Source organism: Taudactylus pleione, unplaced genomic scaffold, assembly GCF_031769625.1.
Source record: "Taudactylus pleione unplaced genomic scaffold, aTauple2 ptg000019l, whole genome shotgun sequence".
Lineage (NCBI taxonomy): Eukaryota > Metazoa > Chordata > Amphibia > Anura > Myobatrachidae > Taudactylus > Taudactylus pleione.
Genome location: NW_028284421.1, coordinates 30,896,110 through 30,919,994, shown reverse-complemented (window position 1 = coordinate 30,919,994; position 23,885 = coordinate 30,896,110). Strand labels below are relative to the sequence as shown.

General features: G+C 42.1%; 1 protein-coding gene across 2 annotated transcripts in view; it reads right to left on the bottom strand.

Moving 5' to 3' along the window:
- The window catches only part of TLN2 (talin 2), a 320,515-nt gene extending 298,276 nt beyond the window's left edge, over nt 1-22,239 (bottom strand). For both annotated transcript variants that reach the window (XM_088446408.1, XM_088446417.1), the window contains exon 1: nt 22,141-22,239. The gene's annotated coding sequence lies outside the window, so the exon portion shown is untranslated. The remainder of the gene's footprint in view (nt 1-22,140) is intronic.
- Between the last annotated feature and the right edge of the window lie 1,646 nt (nt 22,240-23,885).

Sequence of the window (23,885 nt, the reverse complement as noted above, 5' to 3'; positions counted from 1 at the left end):
AGGAATACAAGTCTTTCATGACTTGACTAATGCAATAACTCATTAGAACAAACAGCACATGCGGCAAGGAAGAAAAATCTTGCACTGTAGTAAAAATTATATAACTGGTACCTGATAAAACAGATGTCCTTACAAAAGAGCACTGTGGAACCACTTCATAGTATTTGCGGTTCACCTTGCTAACACACACTACTGATCTCAGGGGTGGTTAACCAGCACCACAAAAAAGGGCTGGATTCAGAGTTGTATGGTATTGCACAGCCAAGGGAAGCAGCTGTGTAATACCGTACGACTAATCTACTAATGCAGCAGGAGTAGAGTGGTGTAAATAGACGCCTCCTAATTGCATCACAGATCCAAACGCTACATACTAAGACGCATCATCGGCTCTTCTGCGAGACCATGTGCAATCGCAAAGTAGTTTGCACGGGTTTAGCCGCTTTGATGTCACTCCCTAATCCTGGTGCATTAGGGAGTGACATGTGTGATAAGCAATGGATGCCCAGAGGCACAAAGAATTGAATAATGCCAGTGATTTCAGCTGGCACTAGAAAACAAATTGCATGAGCACACACTAACATTCACATTTTCAGAATGCATTATTTCCACTGGGAATGTCTGGTTTAGAAGAAGAATATAGACTTACTTATAATCTCTTTGCGGGGATGTAGCTCCCGGGTTACGTGCTTGGAGCAACTAAATTACCCACGCTGTAAACCCGCGACTAGCAGATTTCTGCTCGCACCCACCTGCCCACCCTCGAGCCGAAATATGCGCTGACTAGCGCCTCCGGCTAGTTGCAGTGTTACTGCGTGTGGCAACAACCCTGGGCATTAGCAAACTGCATCTCCCAACTTAAGTGACAGGCATGATTAAGTCAATTGAATAGATACGGGCACTTAAGCCAGAGCTACATACCTGTATGAATTGAATAATACCCTTAGGGCCAGATTCTAAAAATGCCCATGCAAGAAAAAGTGCTAGTACTTGGACTTTTATGCCCAGAGCCATTTCATTATAAGCCCTATTCCTCGCTCGATATAGCTACAGCTAACACACGTTAACCCACAGATTCCGAGAAAATGCCCAGAGCTATGGGTTAACGCATTCGTGGTACTTGTGATATGGGCACTTACCTTGGATTTATGTTATGAGTCTCCCTCAGACACGAACAGGAATCCGCTTCAAGTGCAGCCTGCAGGCTAGGCCCAGGCTATAACTGAAAAGCCCTGACCATTGCATTAGCCCACGGTTAACTATCGCGGCTAACAATCCAGTCCTTAGAGTAGGACTATCCAACTAGTGATCCTGCGAGTACTGTTATAACAGGGACACCGCTATTGTAATGGAAATATTAAAACAATGCAGATTTAGAAAAAAATTTATAAAAAGCTAAGAAAAACAACAAAATCCAATAGTTCCACTCTCTTGTATGTAGGTGTACAAAATATAGAGCCCAGAATGAATACTACTTATTTCAGAGTAACTATTTTCCTTAGGCTGATACACCACAATTACTGTATATCACGTCAGCACAACCTTAGAAACCTGATAACTATGGAATGGTCCCTTCAATTCTATACTTTTTTGTAACAGATATGGCTTCCTTTTGTAGCACAGTGTAGGAAATATCTTATTTTACAACCATAATATAGGGTAATGTCCTCAAGCACTTTCAACAGCTTATGTTTTAAGGATTTCAGTATGCAGAAACAGGAAAAATGTCTAAGCAAGCCAAGTTGACTTGTCACCTGTATATGAATAAAGAATTCCTGAAAATACGAGCTGTTGGGTGTGCGCGAGGACGGAAGTTAAAGACTTATATTGGGTAAAGCTGGCCACACAAAGATATTTCCAGCCGATGTACGACAGTTCAGTGTACGTAAATTAATAAATCGCCCAAACGCTGAACGGCAAAAAACAAATGTGATAATTGGTTTTGATTTTCAAACATGCTGGATCTGTCAGACAGTTATTCTGCAGATTTCATTCAGTGTATGGTACATTGTGACAATAAATCATTCAACACATGGAGGTACTTCAAAATAAAATCGCCCAGTGTGTCATACCATTGTATGGTCAACTTAAGTGAGGGGTGGTAAAATTAATTTATTCTTTACCCATGATTTTACCCAAGTTACTTTAGCACAAATATTCAAAAGTTTCCAATGGCTGTTTTCCCTTCTATGCTTGTAAATGTAAACCCACATATGAACAAGCTTTTTACATATTTTGCAAGGCTGCAATATATCACTATATGCGATTTTGTCTTAACAACAGTGCCAACTATATACATCTTTTGATATAAAGTTTGTTTCTTCCATTTGAGTGTGGTGGTTCTCGCTTGCAGATGTAGACAGGCTGTAGATTTGTCTCTTTCATTTTGGTGCGCTATAGGAATTTTCATAACACATAAATATTGTAACACTGCTAACACCACTTGTACTGTCATCCCACGCTCAGCTCACTGCATTGGCCAGTTTCCTCAGAGAGGGGCTCATGCAGAGTTGGAAGGAATTTGTATGAAAATCACAAGCCTAAAAAGGTAAGCTGCAAAAAAAAAAAAAAAAAGTGCATTTTGCTTAGCGTGCATATCGCAAGAGGCAGCCAGCTCGGCAAGGCTTCACAGGGACAGCAATAATTGCTAAAATGATAGTACACTATTTATACACTTTGTAGTACATATCTGGACAGAGTTAATAAATAAACTAATTTACAAAGTAAATTTGAACAAAACACACAGAGACAAAATGAAAGTATTAAGCTCAATCAATACACACATCCATCAGATTACGATTTAAAAGACCAAATGGGCATATGCTTGGCAGCTGCAGACAGATTTCAGATACCAGTGTATTAATGTGAATATATTGCAGCAGCCACATAACTATGGTATTAGCGAGAGGTTATCAGACACACTGACTTATCAGTTTGCATTCTGTACCAGAGCTGAGCAGCCAGCGATCAGAAAATAGGTGCATGTGTATTCTCCTTGTGGTCAGCATTCCCTTATGTACTTCATCCATGCTTACACGCCCCTTCCAAAATCCTCCCTAAGAGCAAGTAGTCATAAGCATAAAATGCATCTCAGTCTGCATGGATAAGAGACATTATAGCTAGAAAGCGTTTCACAATAAATGCTTTGTGGTGACCTCTCGGAATAAAATAGCCGACACAGTTACAATTGTTAGATCACAAGGAAGTCAAATCCCACTAAATGATACAACAGTAAAATAACACTATCATTCTGTTGAAATTCTTGTGTATTGAACTGATAAACAAACTGCTTTGTTAGCAGCAATCAATAGAATATTTTTTACTCCCAAGTAGTTACTATTATTTTAAACATAAGTATCATCCCAAAAAGCATCTCGTTTTAAGCCACATATCCACTCACCGATTAAACCAAGCGATTGAACAATTAAGACATTGTAATCGTTCAATCGCTCATTAATCGTGCAGTTTAATGTCAGAAATGACCAGCGATGCACGCTCCAGCTGGTCGTTTCAGACATCAATCATTGCCTGAACATGACGGTCAATCTGCCAATAACGTCATATTGGGAATGTTCGGGGATGAGGGAGGGTGCCTGCACCGAAGGACATATCGTTCAGTGTGGGCAGATATAGGATGAGGAACGACTGAACGATTACGATGTCGTAAACGTTCCTCAGTTGGCAAGTGGATACACAGCATTACCTAGATTCTTCTTTACACTCCGTATGCACAAAACCAGATGAAGGCTTTGAGAAACAATGTCAGCCAGCAAAAAGTAGAGACTGTAGAATTGTTCAGTATAAAAGGATAACCAACCACTTGCACAAAATTCACTGAAGTTTTAACAGCAGTGTGAAGGTTTTTAAAATGTTTATATTTTATGACTACATATATTCACTATCAAACAGGTAAAACGGGCCTCTAGACTCTCACATTTGTACCTCCTTCATCAACCTTGAAAGTACTTTGTTTTAGGTGACTGCCATTCTGAGCTGCAAAGTTTTATTATGAGAAAAAAAAAAGTTAATGGGCGCACTACATGTGTCTCAGTGTGCGCCATCTAAACGATGTACTTTTACTAAAACAATCTATTCCAGTCACAGTTTAAGATAATGCACGATAAAAAGGTTGTTCTGCGGTCTAATATGTTACACAGAGCAGTGACGCTATAGAACACAATGGTAGGATCACCCACATTGACGTAATAATTACTAGCTGCAAACTAATTAAACACAATTCACAAAGTGAATTCATTTTTTAGGGGGGACACAGCATTTTGGAGTGATGCTTATGTACAATAAATCTTTGTTCAGTTTCCCTTTACTTCACCTGCCAATCAGTTAGCAGCTCTAAGTGCTGCATTTGTGAATTATTAATGAGCAATGTTACACAGTAGCGGGAAGAGTGCCTTCTCTACAATTACAGATAAATACAATATTGGAATCCCACCAGATCTTACAATGTGACTTCATCCCCAATTAAAGACACAGTGCTGCAAACACCGGTACTTGTGTACTTTACGGACTCATTGCAGAGAGAACCCAATGAATGTTTTAAATGGTACTTGTGTACTTTACACAAAGTTGTCCCCACCTAAAGAAGAAAGTTGTCCCCTCGTGAGCTCGCCACGCTTCGGGCTCGGTGGTTCGCTACGCTCACCACAAGGTTATATTCCCTCTCTATGCCCACTTGGATGGTAGGGAATGACGCTGGACACTGGCTGATGACATCATGAAGGGGATTTAGACATTACCATGATTGATGATAATAATATTATTTATTATTATTAATAATAATAACGAGTGTAGGACACTTAGGTTCTCTCTGCAATGAGTCCGTAAAGTACACAAGTACCCAAAACACAGTACAGTTACGGATGAACACAAGTTAAAACACTTTCATTCTCGAATACCAAAAACATGTTTCAATATGTAGTGAAGATAATACAAAACCTCTCCCTCGATATACTTCATGAATTGTTTTACAATCCCCAAGATGATAGAAGTTAAAATTTCATGCTGCTGTCTGGACGGACATCAAGCATGTAGCAGCGAAGTACACTTTAATATTAGAGGGAGGTGTTAAATATAATTTCATACCTGACGTAAAGGCAGGCAGTCTTAAAGAATTACAATTACTTATTGACACAACAATACAGTTATCTTATATTAGGTACATATATTAGTGAATGTCAGAAAGTACTGCATGGTTAGGTCAGGATTTTGGCATCTATTATATTGAATGCTGGAGATGGTTTTCAGGGCATTACGTAATTCTGTAATTTGGAGCACCATGCTAAAAAACATACTAGATTACATTTAAACATGATCCCTGTATTTCCTCAGTCGTCATTTATTAAATTGGTTAGCAGTGCTCCTTACATAGGCTGCCCTTAGGTCAGGGCTCAACAAATCCCAGGGGCAGGGAGTGAGGAAGCAGTTCTTTGACAACCCCAGTGGAGATCATTGGCGTGCCAGCCTGTTGTATTGCGACGGTCATTTCATGCACAGGAGGAGTGCATGTGCCGAGTGTCCCCTACGCCTCTCCGTCTTGGTGCACTGACTCCTCCCCTGCGGTGACTCCTGTTAGTCCCGGGGAGCAGTGACTTCTGCTGTCTGTCTCGTTCTGCACTGACGGCTCCAGTCCATCCCAGCTGACTGCTGTCTCCTAACTACTGCTGCATAGAGGTCCGGTAAGAGGGTTTATGCATGGCCTGCACGAATTTTGTTTGCCCATTTTTTTTGGGCTACGAAGCGGTAGTTTTGCCCGGGGAAGAGTGTTAGCTGCTCAGTAACGTGTCTGTTGAGGGGGTTGGTTGGTTGCCAGGGGGGAGGCTGCACTGCAATGTGGCTTCCGGGTGACTGGTTTACCTGGAGGTACCCCATCAGAGGAGTGGCCATGGGGGTTGGTTGCCTGCAGAAGGGGCTGATAGGTGCTCAGTAATACTGTCCCGGGGGACGGGGGGGTATGGGGAGGGTCTGGCTCGGTCAACCTGGCTCCTGGATTTTAGATAAATTTCCCAAGCCCTGCCTTGGGTGATATGAGCAGCATCAATTATGACGTTGATCTTTCTGTTTTTTTCAAAATGTGATGGCCATCTGTTGTATTCAAAGATATTTTGTGTCGTTAATTTCCACGGAATGTGTAATTCGATGGCCTTTACATTGTTTTATCTACAAGCTTTTCAATGGAATACTCATTGCTTCAATAAATATATTTTTGAAAAAAATGGGTTTGGAGACAAACAAATCCTGTACTTGTGTATAAATGACAGAAAAGCCATCAAAGGAATATATAAAACATTATGTCAAGAGAAAGATTTATATTTTACTATCATAAAATTATAGATTTACTTTTCACTATGTATAAATGTTATCAGTATTTTAATGCAGTGTAAAAAAAAAAAAAAAAAGTTTATACATTGACACAAATGATTTAGTGCTATAAACAAAAATAGCAGGCAGTATTTACATGTAGTGCTGGACAGCAAAAGCCCGAGGCTGGTTCAGTAAGTATGAACCATTAGATATAATGTAAGAACTGTGGGCCTCTTCCGACGCAGACTTCCTGACCCCGGCTGAGCAGTTCCGTTGCCCATTCTGAGTAGGCTTACTCAGATGGGCAATTACTGCGGTCATCCCAACTAAGGATCACGATTGCGATACGATGCTACATCTTCAGACGCAGCACTCGGATTGCAGATGCTGGCAAGAGAAATCTTTTTCCTTCAGATGCTTGTTACCATATGTTAGCATCGATGAAAAAGACGTAGCAGTGATGCTAACTGTGTCCATCTCAGATTCAGGCCCAGTGTTCAAAATGTGAAGGTGTGTGAGCACTTTAGCATTCGGGGTAGGATAGTTACATATAGCTGTGTCAAATGGATTCATTCAGTTGTTGGGTGGTTGAGGATCTAGATCGGATCTATGTACTGGGAAACCCAAACATTTAAAACTGAGATTTACCACTGGACTCTACAAATATATTTATTCTACTAATCTACAAAAAAAAAAAACTGGATTTATAAAAACACAGGTACAAGGCGTCACGCACCGGCCCTTAAATCCCACTTTCTTACCTCTCTGGTGCCTGTCCAGGCTTGCACTGAGGTCCACTCACGCTGTGCATCATTCCTGGATAGCACAAAGGTCTGCTCACGTTGTGCATCGCTCCTGGTTGGTGCGGAGGTCTGTCTGTGCTGCTCCTGCTCCGTCCGCTTAGTGTCCTGCTACGGAGTATGGATCTGGCACTCTGTAGCTCCTTGTTCACAGCGTGTCTTCCCAGCATGATGGCACACAAGCTGGAAGCCAGAGTTCCATCCTAAACCACAATTTATGGGCACAGACATGTTGGACTCTGTCACCTGCCGCTCTTCCTCCACTCAGATCGCAGTATCAAATCCCTGGGGATCCTCCCCTATAAATTCCATTTCCTGACTAGCCTCTGTTGCCAGTACAACATCGCTTCTTGCTGAAGTGACAGTTCTGTGCTGAGCTCCCAGGTACTCTGTATCTGAACAGTCCCCGTCCGTTATATCCAGTTCCTAAATCTAGTAAACAAGTCTCCTATACCATCTTGCACACCAGTCTGGTTTTACCACCGAGACTTGTTCTTGCTTAAGATGTGCAGGCTCGGATTAGTTTGGATTTTCCCGCCAAATTTCGTGTCTTAGAATGAGGCAAAAAAAAGTCCATGAAAGATGATGTTTGCCTCTTGCCGAGACCTGACATTCTGCGGGTAAAATAAGAATTCAGCAGGAAAAATGTTAACTAATCCCACCCTGCACATCTCTACTTCTTACAAGCCTCAATCGGATCCAGCGCATACCTCCAACCATCGGCCCCATCCGATGCCTCGAACATCGGACTTATCAATTAAGTTCTTCAATTCATCAACATTGGTCTCAAACCGATACAACTCTCAATCCAGCATCATCGGTCCCAATCCAATTCTGCCCATTCCTTCAGTATTACATATCCAGTTCCATTCCAACCTGCTGGTCAATAAAGACATTCTATTCCTGTTATCACCTTCGGGCCTATCATCCACTGCTGTATCTCTACCTCCTCAAATTAATACATGAGGAAGTCCTGGCTCAAACCACCTAAGTTCCTTTACGCCTCTCAAATCTCCTCTTAAGCTACCCACGCCCGTTCCAACCTAAACCAACCCTCAGGCATGACAAAATGTAATTTACGAAAACTGGGTTTTACAATAATCAACAGATGGGAATTCCTGGAGAGTCCAAGTGAAAAACTAGATCTTCTCAATTAATTACAGGCAGCACAGTTGGTGCCTCACAGCAATGAGGTCATGAGTCCAAATCCCAGTTATGGCTAATGAGTGGAGTTCAAATGTTCCCCTGTGCTTGCTTATGTTTCCTTCCACACTCTAAAAATATACTGGTAGGTCTTTTGGCTGTGACATAAAAAATAACCCTAGTGTGTGTGCATCTATGTGGTAGGGAATATATATTGTAAGCTCCGCTGGGGCAGGAACTGATGTGAAAAAGTGAAATATTTTTTTCTGCTTAACATCTGTGCGCTATATAACATAATAATGTTTCAGCTAGGCGCCACACCCTTGTCATTTTAAAGTATTAAAATGCACCCTGCCCTTATGGAGACGTCCAACTGATCATACACTGACCTCTTTGGGCCCACGGTGACACTCCTCTCACTGTGCTTGTGCTGTAAGTGCGGGGGATGCAGGGGCTGGTGCGCCTCTCTCTATACCGTCGCCCCCTGCATGCCGCAGTGTCCTAATACTCACGGCAGGGTTGTTGCAAAAAAAATAAAATATGGCAACAGCACTAGAAAAAGGAAGGACCCTTTGTGGGAGCACTGCTTCAAAAAGGTATGATAATGATATTGCAAAAAATTGAACTTTTAGTGAAGAAACAAAAAAATAAAAAAAACATTTTTAGACCACACTCAAAAAACTTAAAGCTAAACAAAGCATATGTACAGTAATCAAATAATACACTACAGTACAACATATACAGTGCTTTGCAAAAGCAGTCACCCCCCTTTGCATTTTTCATGTTTTGTTGCCTCACAACCTGGAATTAAAATGGATTGTTTGAAGGTGTGCATCATTTTATTCACAGAACATGCCTACAACTGTGAAGTTCTGTTTTTTTATATTGTGAATCAAACATTTAGGACAACATAACTGAAAACTTCAGCATGCATAACTATTCACCCCCTTAAAGTCAGTACTTTGTTGAGCCACCTTTTGCGGCAATTACAGCTGCAAGTCGCTTTGGATAAGTCTCTATGAGCTTGCCACATCTTGCCCCTGGGATTTTAGCCCATTCCTCAAGGCAAAACTGCTCCAGCTCCTTCATGTTGGATGGTTTCCGCTTGTGAACAGCAATCTTCAAGTCTGACCACAGATTCTCAATTGGATTGAGATCTGGGCTTTGACTAGGCCATTTCAACACATTTCAATGTTTCCCCTTAAACCACTCGAGTGTTGCTTTAGCAGAATGCTTCGGGTCATTGTCCTGCTGGAAGGTGAACCTCCATCCCAGTCTCAAATCACAGGCAGTCATAAACAGGTTTTGCTCAAGAATAATCCTGTATTTAGCACCATCCATCTTTCCCTCGACTCGAATCAATTTCCCAGTCCCTGCTGTTGAAAAACATCCCCATAGCATGATGCTGCCACCACGTTTCATCTTGGGGTGATGGGATGTGTTGGGTTTGCGCCAGACATAGCGTTTTCCTTGGTGGCCGAAAAGTTAAATTTCAGTCTCATCTGACCAGAGCACCTTCCTCCATACATTTGGGGAGTCACCCACATGCCTTTTGGCCAACTCAAATTGTCTCTTATTTTTATCACTAAGCAATGGCTTTTTTCTGGCCACTCTTCCATAAAGCTCAGCTCTATGGAGTGTACAGCTAATTGTGGTCACATGGACAGATACACCAGTCTCTGCTGTAGAACTCTGCAGCTCCTTCAGGGTTACCTTTGGTCTCTGTGCTGCCTCTGATTAATTCCCTCCATGCCCGGTCTGTGAGTTTTGGTGGGTAGCCCGCCCTTGGCAGTTTTTTTGTGGTACCATGTTCTTTTCATTTGATGATGATGATGGATTCATTTGGTGCTCCGGGGGATCATCAAAGATTTGGATATTTATTTATTTTTTATAACCCAACCCAGAATTGTACTTCTCAACAACTTTGTCCCTGACTTGTTTGGAGAGCTCCTTGGTCTTCATGGTGTGATGCTTTTTGCTTAGTGGTGTTGCAGCCTCTGGGGCCTTTCAGAAAAGGTGTTTTTATACTGACAGATCGTGTGACACTTAGATTTCACACAGGTGGACTTCATTTCACTAATTATGTGACTTCTGAAGGTAATTGGTTGCACCAGAACGTTTGAGGGGCTTCATGGCAAAGGGGGGCTTCATATGCACATGCCAATTTTCAGAATTTTATTTTAAAAGATTATTTTTTAGATAATTTCTCATATCACTTCACCAAATTAGACTATTTTGTGCAGATCCATCACATAAAATTCAGATTAAAAAAAATTAAATAAATTACATGTTGTAATGTAACAAAAAAGGTAAAAAGCAAAGGGGAGTGAATACTTTTGCAAGGCACTGTATAGAAATAAAAATCAAAAATACCCAGCTGGGTGAGATATTGTTAACACATAAGTTAGTATAGTTTATGCATTATATGATTTGTACATACCATGGTCAATGATTTCCCCTTTCCTGTGCAGGGTAAAATAGCTTTTTTTTCTCCGCAGTGTCCTGCAAGGGGTAAAGTTGTGGATGAACACTCATCGCCAGGTCAATAGATGCAGGGGCGTTTTAAGAGGAGGGGGCCCACGTGCAAACTAGGGGTGTGCACCGGCCACTTTTCGTGTTTTGGTTTTGGATCTGGATTGGTTTTGCCAAAACCACCCTTCTGTGTTTTGGGTTCTGGGTTTTGTATCTGTATTTTTTTTTTAAAAAGCATAAAAACAGCTAAAATCACAGAATTTGTGGGTTTTTCTGCTCCTTTGCTATTATTAACCTCAACAACCTTAATTTCCACTCATTTCCAGTCTATTCTGAACACCTCACAATAGTGTTTTTATGTCCAAAAGGTTGCACCGAGGTAGCTGGATGACTATGCTAAGCGACACGAGTGGGCAGCACAAACACGTGGCCCATCTAGGAGTGACACTGCAGTGGCAGACAGGATGGCAGTTTGCATTATGTACTGTTTGGGGGCCTAGTTTTTCAAAGAAAAAAAAGAGGTGCAAGATGGAATTGTCCTTGGGCCCTCTCACCCACCCTTATGTTGTATAAACAGGACATGCACACTTTAGCAAACCAATCATTTCAGTGCCAGGGTCTGCCACACAACTGTGGCTGAAATGATTGGTTTGTTTGGGCCCCCACAAAACAAGCTGGCAATTAATCTGTCCCTGCACAAACTGGCTCTACGAAGGCAAGATGTCGTCCTCAACCATCTCATTCGCCGATTCCTCACCCTCTTCAGTGTTGTGTACATCCTCATCCTCACAGAGTATTAATTTGTCCCCGCTGGAATCCACAACCACAGGTCCCTCTGTACGTTCTGGAGGCTGGTCTCCCCAGAAGAGTTGATAATTAATTTTTATGATCATCTTAACCACATTTTGTGGAAGCAGCCTCCTACGCCTTTCGCTGACAAGGTTCCCGGCTGCACTAAACACTCTTTTGGAGTACACACTGGAGAAGGGGGCAACTCAGGTAAAATAGAGCCAGTTTGTACAGGGACCTCCAAATTGCCTCTTTTTCCTGCCAGTACAGGTACGGACTGTCTGACATGCCTACTTGGATGCTGTCACCGATGTAATCCTTTAACAGACAGACGCATGCTTGTCGCTGCTGCTTTGAGGATGCGCATACATTTCACACAAACACAGAAAAAAAAGATTATTTTATTTTGGTTGGAGCGCACTTTGGGGGTTACACCACCCTTTAACAGACAGACGCACGCTTGTCGCTGCTGCTTTGAGGACAGTATCATATGCAGTGACAGTAGACTTGTCAGAAATTGTTGGCACGTCCTTCAGTCCGGACCAGATGTCCAAACCGGCCCTTGACTTATGACACAGGCGCACGCTTGGCGCTGCTACTGTGTTGATGCACGTGCGGCTACATCGCACACAAGTCACAAACACAGAAAAAAAATTGTTTTTTATTTTTTGGAGCACTTTGGGGGTTACACCACCCTTTAACAGACTTATGGGACACAGGCGCACGCTTGGCGCTGCTCCTTTGTTGATGCACGTGCAGCTTCACAAAGACAGAAAAAAAAGAATTTTTTATTTTTTGTGGAGCGCACTTTGAGGGCTACACCACCCTTTAACTGACAGACGCACGCTTGTCGCTGCTGCTTTGAGGATGCAGGTGCGGCTACAGCCCACACAATTCACAAAGACAGAAAAAAAAATTATTATTTTGTTTGGAGTACACTTACGAGCTGGCGTTTCTGAGATGCTGCTACTGGTGACGCTGCTGTTGTTGCTGCGTAAGGTGATACATTTACCCAGTTGACTGTCACAGTCCTATAGTCCTTAGTCTGCCCTGTTCCACTTGTCCACATGTCCGTGGTTAAGTGGACATTGGGTACAACCGCATTTTTCAGGACACTGAGGACACTTCTTCTGACGTTTCTGTACAGTCTCGGTATCGCCTGCCTAGTGAAGTGGAATCTAGACGGGATTTGGAACCGGGAACACACTACCTCCATCAATTGTCTAAATCCCACTGCACTAATGGCGGATACCGGACGCACGTCTAACACCAACATAGCAGTCAAGGCCTCAGTTATAAGTTTTGCTTCAGGATGACTGCTGTCGTACTTCATCCTCCTCGCTAAGGACTGTTGGAGGGTCAATTGTTTAGTAAAAGTAGTGGTGTTCCTACTTCCTCTCTGGGATGATGAACAACTCCCAGCAGCAGCAACAGCACTAGGAGGAAGTGGTTCTTGATCTTTCCCTATTTTATTTTTAATCGGAGAAAGTTTGGTCTTCCATTTATGTTATATTGATATATACGTGCGGCTAAGGCGCACACAAACACAGAAAATAATTTTTTATTTTTGTTGGACACTAGTGCACTTTGTGGGTTACACCACCCTTTAAGAAATGAGCCAGCCGGCCCTTTACTTATGGGACACAGTCGCACGCTTGGCGCTGCTCCTTTGTTGATGCACGTGCAGCCACAGTGCACACAATTCACAAACACAGAAAATATTTTTTTTATTTGCTTTGGAGTGCACTTTGGGGGTTACAGCACCCTTTAACGGTCAAGCCAGCCGGCCTTTTACTTATGACACAGGCGCACACTTGGCGCTACATTGTTGATGCACGTGCGGCTACTGTGCACACAATTCACAAAACACAGAAAAAATATTAATTTTTTTGCACTTGGGGGGAGCACCCCTGATGGACAGAGCACCCCCTGGACAACAGTACAGCACCCCTTTAGGACTGGGACACTGCACAGGACTTTGGAGTGGACACAGCCCCTATGGACAACAGCAGCACAGCGCAGCACTACACTACACTTACCTTATATAGAATCCAAAACCTGCGAGACCCGGAAGGCGGGATGATGACGTTTTGCCTCGATTTCAGATCCGAGTCAAGCGGGAAAAGCCGAGCCTGACTCGGATCGGCCTCGGATCGGGGGGGGCTCTGATTTCAGAAATCCGAACCCGCTCACCCCTAGTGCAGACCCCCTCCCTTCTCTTGGGGTGCCGCTGCAGGTGGTGTAGCAGTAGATTCTGGCTTTGTGCCAAAAAACTACTGCGCATGCGCAGGTCTCTGAGAAAATGGTGTCCACGCCATTTTCCCAGGGACAGCAGTACTGCACATACACGAGTCACCAGGAAAATGCCATTTTACCCAGTGACTGTTGCTGCTCTGCAGCGCCGGAACAGCACTACTGGAGGCATCGGACAGGCAAGTATAAAAACTGCATCCTGCACCCAATATAGATACGTACCTGAATAGATGCCATGCACAGAAGTAATTATCTATTTTGCTGATTCAGTTATCGGCCCTCCTTTTTCCAAAACAGAGTCTCCCATATCCAAAATGCTCGGGACCAGGTGTATTTTGGATAACGGAAAATTCCTTATTTTGGAATAATTGTATACCATCATGAAATATCCTGGGAATAGGACACAAATATACACACAGAATGCATTTATGTGTTATATACACCTTATACACACAGCCTGCAGGTAATTTAATACAAAATATTCATAATTTTGTGGCTCAAACAAAGTTTCTGTACAGAAAACAAATTAATTTATGTTTCATATACACCTTATATACACAGCCTGAAGGTAATTTTATACAATATTTTTAATAATTTGTACCTTAGACAAAGTTTGTGTACATTGAACCATCAAAAAGGTTTCATTATCTCAGCCATGCCAGCAAAAAAAATCTGTATTTTGGAATATTTGGATATGGGAGACTCAACCTGTACTAATAATATAACCTGTTCAGGTACTTGTGGATTGCATTCACTAAGATTCCGTGCCTGCGCAAAGATATTATGAAGCAAACCTCCAAGAGATAGAACAGGGGTAGCCAACCCTGGTCCTCAAAGAGCTACCAACAGTGCCCATGTTCCAGGTCTCCTCACAGAATCACAAGTGTACTAATTAGCTGCACCTGTGGATCTTTTCCAATGTGTTATGAATACACCTGTGCACCAGCTAGGTGGTCTGGAAAATGTGGACTGTTAAACGTAGCTCTCGAGGACCGAGGTTAGCTACCCCTTGGATAGATCTACAGATGAGTTCGTTTTGCCTTTCTGAGATCCGTACTTGGAGAGAAGAGCTAAGCCAAAACCAAATCACTCATCTATAGTAAAAATGGGTCTGCTCGTGGTGGTGCAAACCATTCAGTCAAAAAGGGGAATAGTACAGTCACTGACTGATGGCTATTTTAGAAAGTGCTAGAACTAGGAAAAAAAAAAAACTTCCACCAGCTGAAAGGATGAGATCCAAAGCATTTCTCTTTCATTACTGCCAAATGCATTCATAAAACTCCCCCGGTGAAATGGCAAATGTTGCACCCTTGAGTGACTTTAATGCTGGGTACACACTGAATGCGTTGTTGAATAGCACCAGGAAAGAGTGCCTGGAGCTATTCAATTGGCCGTGCTGTAAAACCGCTCGCATCCTCCTGATTTCTGCTCACATCCTCCTGAGGTGCAAGCATAAATCTGACTATATTAGTGCCACGATGCTAGTTGCGGGCTTACCGCGTGCGCCAACAGAAAAAGGGTCCTGGCACCCCTCACGACCCACTCATTTATGTACCATCAAGCACAAATAGGCAAATTTTTGAGTTAATCAGTTTGCCGGTAATTTGATTGACCCGTAAGCAGCTAAAATGACCCAGGTGATTACTATAATGACAGTTTATCTGTATTTTGTTACATTTAGATGCAGATACCACACACTACTCTCTATGGGTGCCAAGGAACCGGCTACTTTGAAAAGCTCAGAAGAACCGAATACCCCACTAGGATAAAAATAGATGACGTCTCAGAAGTAAAATATCTCATCCTCTCACCTTTCACACTTGACTGGACTCGCTGGATATTGAGTATTATATACACGTGTGGAAACTGAAGAAGAGAGGGAGTACGTACTGGCGCCAAAATGATCATTATGTTCAATAGAAATTACATAGCTACATTACACAAATAGATACACATGTATATATGCACACAGAAAATTAAATAAGGATTAGTAATGTGCTATAAAAAAAAAAATCTATGTAATATATATTTCCTTTGGGACACTTGGAATAATGTTTATTAAGAGGGGAGATAAGATTTTTCCTAAACAAATTTACATTCTACAAACAACCAGATCATGCCAAAGGCCACTGTGCTTTCACCTCATTTACATCATACCCTTTACTGCTTAAACCTCTGGACCATTACTTTTCTTCCTACGCTCCAACAACCAGACATGAACATACACACACTATATATATATATAATTTTATGCTTTAATAGATAATATATACAACCAAGAAATTGAAGGAAGGACTTGCACCAACATAAACATCACAAATAATGTTCTCTGTTGGAATGTATCAACTATAATGTGGGCCTGTTAGGCTGTCGATGTTGGCAGCCAACAAATTTGTACTTTCACGAATGAGTCCCATATAATTCCCCAAAAAAGTCCTTTTGCAATATGTCTTGGTGTTCTGAATCTCACTCTTTTTGTTTGAATTAATAAATGAATGACTCCTGTTTTTAATGTGGTAAGGAATGTGTTCCTGTAGTATACTAAGTGTTAAATAAAAATATAATAAATCTTCACTATTGAGCGCACCTTATCGGTTTGTTTTTTTAAAACATGTTTCTACCCAAAATTAAAAGCCGGCATCTGCAAGGGGGAAGTGGCAGATCCTTGGAGATTTCTACTGCTTATGGACATACTCCTACGCCTTAAATGGTTTTTCACAGGGTTTTTTTGTTTTGTTTTTTACTTTGAGCACTTTTTTGCATTTATGAGCTCTCATTTCTACATTACATACCGTACTTTTATGCAATTTAGCTTCCATGAGAATGAATATAAACATGCATCCTAATAGCCAAGATACAAATGGCTGGTTGCAGTTAGAACCTGGAAAGTGAGGGATACGGTGTTACGCCTCTGATACACAAAGGAGCAGAATATTTTTGTTATACTTTATTCATGTAGCACCAGACTATCTTAAAACAGCAGGCAATACAACTTCAATAAGAGGAAAAACTCAATATTACTAATCACAACATTTATCAGTGTGATGTAGAAAACCATTCATGTAAACAAACTCTGCTTTCAATCATTTTACTTGTAGTGTAGCTATATTGTGCTTATTACTTAAGTGAATAGAAAATAGTAAAGAAAAATCATATTTGAATGACTGCCCTGGAATACAGCACGTTGACACTACTAGTGGAGCTTAGCCCCTTTACCGAATTTTTTTTTCTTCCCAAAACCAGTCCGAAATTGTCGCTCTTACTTATTTAGTGAAGTTTACAATGTTTTTAAAAAAAATACATTTAAATATTTTGTTTGAAACAAAATATACCTAGGGGGGTGTTTCGCGACCCATGTCAAAAGGCCCCCATTGTAAAATCACTTTCCACTACCATTAGAGATCCCCAGCAGTATCACCTTCCAGCCCCATAATGGTAATAGATCCCAGGGGCGGAGCCACCACCCTAGTGTAAATGAGCCCCCACTGTATGCGTCCCCCCCATCCCCCTCCCCATGTGTCACTTTATATAGAATTTCAGCTAAACTTAACATGGGTACACACGGCCGAGATATCGCAAGTGTTTCAAGCAGGTGTATACCCCCGATATGTCTGTGAACAACGTCTTTCACAGACATATCACATCTGCTCTGCAGCACAGCAGATGGCAGATATATATGCAGATATAACGGCGAATCTGGCTGTGTGCCTGGACCGCCGGTGACTGACAGCTCAACTAGGCAGGCAAATTGAAACTCCCGTCCAGTTGTGATGTCAGGGAACATACAAATCGAGTGGCCGATCGTTAAGTCTGTATAGCTCATCTAAAAGACTAACATTCCCGGTAGTCTGTTTCAGCAGGGCACTGTGCCCCGCCCAATTTCGAACGAGCAGAATGGGCCCTGCCCCTCTTGTCGGCACCCCGCTAAAACAGTCGCAGTGTCCCGCTGGTGAGGAAAAAAAAGCGGTGCAGCGGTCACCGCCGGTGAATGGATGAGACAGTAGCGCTTGGGGGTGCGCCTTAAAAACATGTCCCCTTTACTCATGGGTGTGTGCAGAAGTGCCCCTTTCTAGGTGCTGTGTGGGTGGATCCGTTGGCACAGTGTGTACCTTAGGTGCTCAGTGCATCAGATCTGGTTAGAGCTTGCTTAGGTCTGCGCACCGATTCCCGGAAATTGTAAATGTGCAATATACATAGTACTTAAGTACAAATAGCGACAACTCTGCAAATGTCAGCACAAATGTAGCTTACATCTACACAGTAAAATAAATATGAGCAGAAGGGACTCTTGGGACAACATTTACACAACTCAAAATCACTTTACAAAATGAACAGTACATATATGCATTTTTCTGTTCATTTAACTTGTGCTGCAATGCATTTAAAATGGCTCTCCTTTCATTTTAGTGCACCTGACGTTTGAACGCAGCAGGAAACATATTCATCTTAATAGGAGTACATTACAAATGCGATGAGATGCAGTCAAAAAGTTGTAACATAATTTTCCAAATGTGCTTCACCTGAACAGAAGTAAACCCTCTTTTGACACCGATACAAGGTTTGATGCCCTGAAGTATATGTTCAAATGCATTTTGCATTAAATAATTACATTAACTTTTCTTTTATGTATGAATTCCTTTAACAATATTCTATATTCACGTGCACAACGAAAAATATATTCTTCAATAAAAGTAAATTCAAACAACGCTCAAAAGGAAAATACCTTTTTTATATTACATCTGGAGTCAGTGTTTACAACAGTATGAAAACCAGAATTAAAAAGTTAAATCATTGACTCGATAGAGATATGGGGGTAACAGATGCGCTCTAGTCTGTGTCAGGGCAGGGTTGGGGAGGATGTTGGGTGTGGGAAGGGGGTGTGGTAGACAGAGGTTTCGGTGAGTGAGCGCAGTGTATATGGTAAGGCAGGTGTGAAAAATAGAAATGAAAGGCAGACATTCATGCACAGGACCAAACCTATAGTGTGCACTTCTACAGCCCACACAAACTCAGTCAATAAGTCTGTTAGACCAAAGTTCCAGCAGAAGAGAAGTACAGGTCAAAAACCGTATGGTTAGGAGCCCCTTGAATGGGTGTACCCACCTCCCCACCGAGTCATACCATCACCCATATCCTTTAACAGGGGGTCAGTTCTAGACTATAGGATAAGACTTAGTTTAAACAGCCCTTTTTTACCGTCTATTCAACCAACTTAGAGAAGCACTCAGTCTATTCAAATAACTAGGTTTGGTCCTGTGCATGAACGTCTGCCTTTCATTTCTATTTTTCATACCTGCCACACCATATACACTGCAGTCACCCACCGGAATCTCCCTCTACCACACCCCCTTCCCAACCCCGCACTAACAGACCAGAGCACATGAGTTACCCCCATATCTCTATTTACCCTAAATAAGACCAGGCATCCCTACTCCACAGTGCTGCACTTGTCGACAACAACTCCCCTCCCATCCCCCCCATGGTTTCCTCCCCTCCCCCCCCCCACTCACCCCCTAAACACGTCACCACAATTTTGAAGTGCAGCTCACCCCCGATATTCCAAATAATTGACTCAGTTTAGCAATAATCTCCCAGACAGACATAAATTATCAAAATTCCCGCGGGACAGGACATGTGTAAATGTAGTCATATAATTCAGAGTATATGCAAATCATACACTTACAAATAGGACAGGCAGCATGCAAATAGTAGACACCAAGGGACAGAAGTAAGACATAGGAGTAAACTTACTAAAGTGCTGACTTACAAACATGGAGATGTTGCCCATAGTAACCAATCAAATTATGGCTATAATTTATCTAATACAGGCTAGAAAATGATAGCTAGAATTTGACTGGTTGCTGTAGGCAACACCTCCACTTTACAAAAAATGTCCATAACGTTGAGATAGTTCTGCTCGTGAGAGCTTACAGTCTAGAGAAAGAGGGAAGGAGTTGGTAGGACTGGGACAGGACCATCAATTACACATTTGGCTCCTAGAATAAATTAAGTCAGTCCTGGCCCTGGGATCACTAAGCACAGCATTCAACCTAAGACAAGCTCTGGTGACAGTGTTGCCACATAATACATAGGGCAGCACAGTGGTAAGGTGGCTAGCACAGCATGCCTCACAGCAATTTTGACATATGGAGTTAGCCCTTATCTGCCATAGTGCGTTTTTTACTCATAAATAGCGGTAGAATACTAGGACAATAGAAAAAAATCCAGAATCTACAGGATGTGCTCTAGCCATCCGGCTCCTGTGGATCCAGAAAGTGGGTGTGCATTTCAGACGTGCCCGTCGGCACATACTACACATCACATTGTTTTCCCATCACAACTCCCGTACTGGGGCGTAAGAAATCCATGGATCGGGGTGAAGTTTGTCTTCTCTGCAGCAGTTAACATGCTCCCGAGGTCTTCATGGCATGTGAGGGGGTCCGATGTGCATTAAAGGGGGATGTGTGTGGACATTATTATGATAAGGCACTGGAACAGCAAATTAGAATCCACATAATTATGTACTATTTGCAAACACTGGACATGGGATTAATTCCAATAAGAGCTGTGGAGTTGTATGTTCTCATGGTTTTTATTTAACAGTCCAAAAACACATAGTACTAAATAGGTTAAATGGCTTTTGCCAAAGTGAACCCATAGAAGGGAATTTAGAAGGTAAGCTCCTCTGGGGCAGGCACTGTTGTTATTGATTACATAAACTCTGTAAAGAGCTGTGTAATATGATCAGCTTTATAAAAACAATAATAATAAACTGTCAAAATTCAGATATTTTTCACAGCCGTTACCTAGTCATTGTGTACTATAATAACTATTTGTAGAAAAAAACATTAACTATTGTTTTCAGCACAGTGAAATTTTATACAGAAAGAATCCACTTATAATCAAATCAGCGCTTCATTCATATATGGTGCTACCTCCATAATTCTATGGGTTTCCTTTGGGTGATCTGGTTTCCACCCACAGACCAAAGGCGTACAGGTACATTAATTGGTTTCTGATTAAATTAACCCTAGTGTGCAATAGGGAAAATAGACTAGTAGACTCCACTGGAGCAGGGACTGATGTGAATTAATTAAATATTCTCTGTAAAGCGATTTGTAATATGTGTATAAACTTGTTTACTTATAATTATTTGCAGAACACATTTTTCTGTAGCTGTTTACAAACAATATTTCATTCATTCACATCAGTCCCTGCCTCAGTGGGGCTTACAATCTATATTCCCCAATCACAAACTGGTCAGTTTTGTTTTGTTTTTATTATTGGGAACAAATTAACCTACCAGTATGTTTTTGGACTTTGGGAAGAGACTGGAACACCCAGAGGAAACTTGCACAAATTCAAAAACTCTGTACAGATCAACCATGATCAGGAGTAGAACTCATAACCAATATGTAGCAAACACACACATTATATAATAAAACAATTAGTAAGGTCAGAATTTGGTATGAACCACAAATCGCAGCATTCATATAGTAGCAGCGGCAGACAAGGCACATAAACCAGAAAGTAGAGGCACCTAACTTTCTGTGGTCACTATGAATAGACCTCTCAGAAAGGAAGACATCTGGCCCCTAGATTTATGAACACAAATGGTTTTGATCCCTCACAACAATTTCTCCATCTCTGGTGCTGTATCCTACTTGATTCTGTATTTATAGATATGGTTGTACATTCATTTAAAAATATAAAGAACACAGTGCTTCCACAAATCAATTACCTAGATCTAACTAGTGCATGCAAAATTTAATTTTGGAGCCTGGCCACCTGGAGATTTATACATTCCTGGTATATAGTAGACAGCTGTGTGTGTAAATGGAGAATCAGACAGTGAATGCACAATTATCAGCAGCCTGTACAAAGAATTATAAAGTACATAGACATAATCCAATCTTATCATGGCAATAGACTCATGCCCTTGGTACCATATACTTGAACTAGTAATCAAGCATATGTTGCATTGAAAAGGTTACTCATCAATTACGAATTTAAGCAATCATACTGTACTACAGGTATAACACATGGCACTAAACAAACGCCACATAATCATGGGTCATTTCTATATCTGGATAATATATATTCTAATTATACTACATCCCCACACACATTAATAACAGAACTGCAGCTATAGAAGTCTCATACATATAAAACTGGCCCTTCCTTACATTCATGCAGCACATGTGACAAGAGATGCCCCTCTGTATACGCTGAGTATACATCCTATGGGATTCACACGTTCATACTCCACACGTAGTGCTCCCACACATTCCTATACACCCCGTATATTCCGTTACTGCAATGCAAGCCCAGGTACATTTAGTTGCATGTACGAATTATTAGCACTTGCCTGGCCGTGAACCCTGCCGGACCCCGGGTCACTCCCTCTCCATCCCCAGCCTTCTCTCCGCCCGAAGCACTGCCCGACCCCCGGACTACAGTGCACGCATGCGCGGGATAAGGAGGTGGGGATGAGAGCACGGTGGTCACATCACGCAGCTGCATGATTGGAGGGCATTGGGGGTCTCGTTGGAATAGCAGCGGGCGCCATCTTGTGGCTGGCATGGTTTTATGTAGCTCATGTATGTAGCTGAAATCATTACATAGCAGGGAATTCAGTCAGCGGTTATAATAACATTTGGGGGATAAAGTTACCAGATATCGGGGGGATTCATGAAAGATTGGAGAAGATACAATTGTGAGAGATAAAGTACAAACCAAACTGCTCCTGTCATTGTACAGGCTGTGTTTGAAAAATGAAAGGAGCAGATTGGTTGGTACTTTATCTCTCACAATTTTCTCTCTCTCTGATACTTCTTTTCCATCAAAAACCCGGGTCCAATCTGGGTTTTCAGACATGGTTTACAACCCAGGTCAGACACTGTTTACACAGCACCATCGATCTGGGTTATTCTCAGGTCAGCGCCATTCACACTGAACCTGGGTCTGCCCTGCTAAACTTGTGAGGTCATAAAAAGTGGGAGGTGACTGCTCCACAACCACCAATCAGCTCATTTTAGGCATGACCCAGGTCGGATAACCTGGGTTGCGCCGTTTACACTGCACCATTACCCAGGTCATACTTGCCTACCTTTATATTTGTGTTCCCGGGAGATGCCCGAGTAAGACAAGCAGGAGGGTGGAGATGGGGGTGGGCAAAATGCGGGAGAAGTGCTTACACTTCCAGGGGTGCGGAGGGTTATCCGAAAAATCGTGAGCCTCCCACGAATTCCCGGAGGGTAGGCATATATGACCCAGGTCCATCCTGGGTCCGACCCTGGTAGCTAACTGGGTTGGATTGCCGGGTAACTTGACCAGGATTATTTTTCAGGGGCCCTTTTACACTGAGCTGCGAGACGGGTAGACCCAGCAGCTCAGTGTAAAAGGGGGTATAAGCTTTCATGAATTACCCCCCATTTCCCCAGATTTAAAAAATGTGTCCCTGAAAACATCAAGAGCGTTTAATAACGAGTCAATATTAAACGGCAATTGAATTTTATGGGACACTTCTTTGAAATCTGGTGCCTGTCCTGTGCAAAGTAAATATAGTTAATAATTTACTACATGTGCAGCCTACCCTCCAACATGACCCCTTCCATCAGGTACAAAATGCTCTGCTCCTAATTTATGATTGCAGTCACCTGTGTTGAGCTAGTTATTTGACGACAAGGGTGTTTCAACACAGGTGGCTGCAATCATCAATTAAGAAGGAAGTCCAGGAGCAGAGCAATTTGTACCGGACGGAAGGGGTCATGTTGGAGGGTCTGGTACAATGAGTTTGGAAAGTCTCTCTGCAGCCTACCCAACAACATAACCCCTTCCACCTGGTACAAAATGCTCTGCTCCTGGACGTCAAACCTAATTTATGATTGCAGTCACATGTGTTGAGTTGGTTAATTGATGAGAAAGGTGTTTCAACACAGGTTGTTGCAATCATCAATTAAGAAGGAAGTCCAGGAGCAGAGCAATTTGTACCGGAGGGAAGGGGTCATGTTGGAGGTTATGCTGCAGCGATGTGTGCTAAGTGTGTGACAGTCCAAAATTCAAATAGGGGAGCCACACCAACTGCCACCCCAAACACTGGCAAACATTGCC